The sequence below is a fragment of the Ammodytes marinus genome, assembly GCF_949987685.1.
Source record: "Ammodytes marinus genome assembly, chromosome: 19".
Lineage (NCBI taxonomy): Eukaryota > Metazoa > Chordata > Actinopteri > Uranoscopiformes > Ammodytidae > Ammodytes > Ammodytes marinus.
In genome coordinates, this window is record NC_137223.1 from 4147874 (window position 1) to 4153873 (window position 6000).

The window sequence follows — 6000 nt, forward strand, 5'->3', positions numbered from 1 at the left end:
TGCTCTGTTTACTTTCTGCTGTAGTGATTCAGTTACATAGCAAAGTAAAATTCCGCTTCTGCTGAGCGGCAGGTCTGGATTTCCAGGCTAGATTTCAGTGGATTAAGTCTTCACAATCATGATCTTCTCAAAACTAATTGACTCACTGGCGGGCAGTGTTGGGAACGTTACTTTAAAAAAGTAATTAGTTATAGTTACTCACTACTTGTTCCAAAGAGTAACTGAGTTAGTAACTGAATTACTTTATATTAGAAGTAACTAGTTACCAGGGAAAGTAACTATTTGCATTAGCCTACTGTAAAAAAAAAAAAAAAAGTTGCTATATGTCAACACATTTGGATTTTTCTGAGCAGGAGCAGTTTTCACAACTCAGTTGAAATGAGTAGAACAGACAGGTAGGCCTACTTGTAGGCTACATAACCTTCAATATTTATTGCACATCAACAGACAGTAAGAGGTTTATCCTGCACTTCTAGTATTTTATTCTCAACAAAAGTAGTAGAGGAAACTGCTGATTGTACCATGCTGATCTGCTATATCACTGGATTCACTTCAGGGGTGTCGGCTAAAACACCACATAAGGCCAAAAACGTCAGACTATGAAGCACAAGAGGAGGAGTAAGGATTTATCCTATGTTTATTTCCTTCTTTAACAAGCACAGCAGCATACAGATCCCAGGAAAAGAACAATAGCAATATTCGGCTCGTGATGACACGCTAAACAGCTGTTGCAACCGGCGAATCGCGGCCGTTTAATAACGTGCATAAATTATAATTTATAGAGATCGGGAAACTCGATGCACTTACTCACAAGGGCGATGCAAACAAACTCAGGGAGAGCACGTTTCAACCGTGGATTGATAGGTGGTTACTGCGGCAACGTACATGCTCACACAACAGAGAGAAAAAGAAACTTCACTAAACAGGCGCTCCGGCTGACTGACGTGACGGCGCTAACTGACAGTTATAATGTCATCCACACTGAATAAAACACAACTTAAAACACACCGGTCTCCTCACTAGCAGTTTGTGTAGTATGGAGCCAGGGGTGCGTTTGGATTACACAGTTTATTCAATCAATTCAGAGTAACGCACCGCATTTAACGTTCAGTAACGATAACGGCGTTGTAACGATAACGGCGTTGTAACGACGGAAAAAGTAATTAGTTAGATTACCCCGTTACTGAAAAAAGAACGGCGTTACCTAACGCCGTTATTTTAAACGGCGTTATTCCCAACACTGCTGGCGGGTCAGGATCAGCCAGAACATCTTCTGATGGGGGAGGTCGAGCTGGTTCCGGACATTCTGGCTGGTGGACAAAAAGTCCAGGCAACACAGTGCATCTGAGTCTCTCTGTTACCAACAGGTTGTACCTGTCAATGTCCAGGACCTTTCGAGCCCTCTTGTGGACACTGCTGCACCCCACAGCAGGACCCTCTGGCAGAGCGGTACTTTATCAGTACCACGCCTGCCTTGGTGGGGGTGCCTGCCTCGGTATACAGCTGGACACCTGGCACGTCCTTGATGCACGCAAAGTGACGTTCCTGCACACGCCAGGTGTTCTCCATTAGCACCTGGTCAAGCAGCGGCACAGATCAGAGCAAGGTCCCTAGCATCCCACTGAAAAATGCAGGCAGACAGGCAGCCCATGAAGGTGGGGTAGAGGGTGTGACTGTCTGTGGTGACGCCGCAAGCCATCCTCCTCAGAAAGTGCCAGATGTCCAGCCGTATGTGGACATCTGGCCACCCCGCAAGCCTGGTCTGCAGCTTGCTGGAGCCGTCCATTTTGCAGCAGCTGCAGTCAACATACAGCAGCAGTGGGGGTGTTATGGTATCGCTCCATAACACCAGCCGCCATCCTGTCCAGTCCCGGTCCCTCCTGTACTGTCACAACACTGATCAGGATCTGGAATTAAAAACATATTATTATATAGTATGTATAAATCCATATAGATAGTATATACTGCATAAACCATAATTATACACACACTTATAATGATTTCACAACATATTACTCTTTTAATGAGAGTTTTTGTTATACACTTGGAAGCGTTTTAATACGATTATTATTATTTATTACCTTCTTAGTTGAATCCATCTTTAAAATGGACCCAAACGTGGACGTTATTCTCGCCTTAATGTGTTCAAGGCGAGAGAGGCTGTCCCTGCCGTACACGGACAGCACCCAGCTACTGGTGGGGATGTCCATGGGTTGGGGCGGTTCCTGGCACAGTACTGGGAAGAGGCTGGGACGATCCACGAAGTTGGCACACTCCCCAAGATAGTGGGCCAACCTGTTGAGCCATTCCTCCCCATGGTTCTCCCGAAGCAGCCGAATGACACGGATGTCACAGGCATACCTGAAATTCACATTGTTGAATTGATTTCAGTGGATTAAGTCTTCACAATCATGATCTTCTCAAAACTAATTTACTCACTTGCGGGTCAGGATCAGCCGGAACATTTTTTGATGAGGCAGGTCCAACTGGTCTAGGACAGTTTGGCTCGACTAAAGAAAGTTCAGGGAACACACAGTGCACCTGAGTGTCTCCGTCACCATCAAGTAGTAACGGTCAATGTCCAGGACCTTTCGAGCCCTCTTGTGGACACTGCTGCCCCCCACAGCAGGACCCTCTGGCAGAGCGGTACTTTATCAGTACCACGCCTGCCTTGGTGGGGGTGCCTGCCTCGGTATACAGCTGGACACCTGGCACGTCCTTGATGCACGTTACGTGACGTTCCTGCACACGCCAGGTGTTCTCCATTCGCACCTGGTCAAGCAGCGGCACAGATCAGAGCAAGGTCCCTAGCATCCCACTGAAAAATGCAGGCAGACAGGCAGCCCATGAAGGTGGGGTAGAGGGTGTGACTGTCAGTGGTGACGCCGCAAGCCATCCTCCTCAGAAAGTGCCAGATGTCCAGCCGTATGTGGACATCTGGCCACCCCGCAAACCTGGTCTGCAGCTTGCTGGAGCCGTCCATTTTGCAGCAGCTGCAGTCAACATACAGCAGCAGTGGGGGTGTTATGGTATCGCTCCATAACACCAGCCGCCATCCTGTCCAGTCCCGGCCCCTCCTGTACTGTCACAACACTGATCAGGATCTGGAATTAAAAATATATTATTATATAGTATGTATAAATCCATATAGATAGTATATACTGTATAAACCATAATTATACACACACTTATAATGATTTCACAACATATTACTCTTTTAATGAGAGTTCTTGTTATACACTTGGACGTTTTAATACAATTATTATTATTTAGTACCGTCTTAGTTGAATCCATCTTTTAAATGGACCCAAACGTGGACGTTATTCTCGCCTTAATGAGGTCAAGGCGAGAGAGGATGTCCCTGCCGTACACGACAGCACCCAGCTACTGGTGGGGATGTCCATGGGTTGGGTCGGTTCCTGGCACAGTACTGGGAAGAGGCTGGGACGATCCACGAAGTTGGCACACTCCCCAAGATAGTGGGCCAACCTGTTTAGCCATTCCTCCCCATGGTTCTCCCTAAGCTGGTTGACCAGTCTTGCAGGACTGTTACCAAGCGTTCTCTCCCGAAGCAGCCGAATGACACGGATGTCACAGGCATACCTGAAATTCACATTGTTGAATTGATTTCAGTGGATTAAGTCTTCACAATCATGATCTTCTCAAAACTACTTTACTCACTTGCGGGTCAGGATCAGCCGGAACATCTTCTGATGAGGCAGGTCCAGCTGGTCTCGGACAGTTTGGCTCGACAAAAGAAAGTTCAGGGAACAGGGAAGGGAACACACAGTGCACCTGAGTGTCTCCGTCACCATAAAGTAGTAACGGTCAATGTCCAGGACCTTCCGAGCCCTCTTATGGACAACGCTTCCCGTCAGCTGCTTCCCACAGGCTGGGCAGCTCACCCTCACCTTCCACAGGTGGTAGGGCATCCATACCATCAACCGATGTGTAAAAAAGCGGTCGGGCACCGGTGTCTGGTGGTATATGAGGCCTGGGACAGGGGGCTCGTACCACAGAGCCAAATCTGACCTCAACTTGCCGAAATGAAAGAGTGCAGCTGAAATCCATCTCTGGTCCTGCACAGGGATGTTTTTCTTCATCTCTGCCGGCAAGAAGAAGGAAATTGCTGTGGCTGGCTGAACTCCTCCCTGCTCATCCTGATTGGAGGAAAACAGCAAATAAGTATTACTTAATTGCAGGTATGAAGGCTGCACTAAAGATGACATACAGTAGGAGCCTACATGCCTGTTTGTTTTATTTATGTTAATATTTTATGATAATGTTTGGATTAATATAATAGTTAATTGTGGGCATTTCGAATATATTGAATTTTATTTTGAAGTTCACTCGCATTATTTTTGGTGTATGCGCACATTTACTTACTCTATTTTGAAGTGTGAGAGGAAACTCTATTGTGCTAACTACCTATGACAGACAGTCATGATTAACAAGCGTGTTTTGACCTCTCTTTATCTCTCTATCTCTCACCTCTAATCGTAACCTCATATTGTGAAAAAGGATTTTTGTAATTTTGCTTTTGACAATTAAACCTTTTAAACTTCACCTTGTGGTCCCGTGGATTCTTTTTGTGGATATTGGATGAGGTATGTGTCGTGGGGAAAATGGAGCATCAAGCTGGAGCTTCACTAATTAGACCTATTGATCCTATACACCATACACCTAATCAATTAATATATGTTGCTTTACTCAAAGAGACAGAGGGTACAGCCATGCTGGTGCTAGAAGCAAGGCTGCGGGTCCTCGGAGAGGCTAGAGCAGCACTGGGTGTTCTTGGAGAAGGGCTGGAGCTCCTCCTTGCCACTAAATTGGGCTTGAGTGAGCTAGACTGTGCCCCACCAAAGCGAGTTTTATCGAACTAAAGGGGGACACAAGTTTATTTTATGAAATTAAGTACAAAATGATTTATGCAAATGTTTTATTACTTAGACAATATTCTCCATTGACAAATTCAGAGGAGGGCGCAGGAACGTGCAGGGGTCCTCAGCAGAACCACCAGAAGCACCAGAATGTGAGGCGGCGGCAGCAGCAGCTGCAGGCTGAGTGCCGTACACGGCCAAAGACTGAGGCGGCGGCAACGGCGGCAGCAGCAACAGGCTGACCGCGGGACTGCTAAAACAATAGAATTAGCACATAAGGGGGGCGCCTTTAGCTCAGTTGGTAAGGCGTCCCCCTCCCGGGCCGGGCCGGGCCCGGGAGCAGCAGACCCGGGCTCGATTCCCACCCGCGGTCGTTATCTGCATGTCACTCCCCTACTTTCCTTTATTTAACCTCGAAAGATCAATTGAGGGGTGACCCTCTTTTACAATGAGAATACATAACAAGTTTACACACACACACACAGACAACAATTTAAAACATTCAGATCAATTGAATGAAAGAGACAATAGCCTAATTAAAACAGTTACAAGTGTAGAGGGGCTGATTCAAAATAATAATTTTAAATTGGTTAACAGTTATGAGTGTATTTATTTTAATTGTATGTTGTAGGCTGTTCCAGGAGTCAGGGGCACTATGGCTAAAAGCGGTTTTACCAAGCTCAGACCGGGCATAGGGAACATATAACATGAGCATGTCAGTTGAGCGGGTTTGATAAAGCCCATCTGAAATAAGCAGCATTTCTGTCAAATAGAGTGGTAGCTTTCCAGTCAGAGCTTTATATATAAAAATATGCCAATGTGCATCACGTCTCTCCTTAAGGGAGGACCACCCAACCTTTTCATATAAAACACAATGGTGTGTATCATAAGCATCTCCTGTAATGAATCTCAAAGCAGAGTGAAATACAGAGTCTAGGAGTTAAGGCATGAACGAGATGCATGCCGATAAACCACATCACCGTAATCAAGGACAGACATAAAAACTGCCTCAATAATCCTTTTCCTACTGAACAACGGGAAGGTTGCTTTATTCCTATAAAAATATCCAATCTTTTGTCGCAGACGACAGACAAGATTTTTTATGTGAAATGTAAAAGAG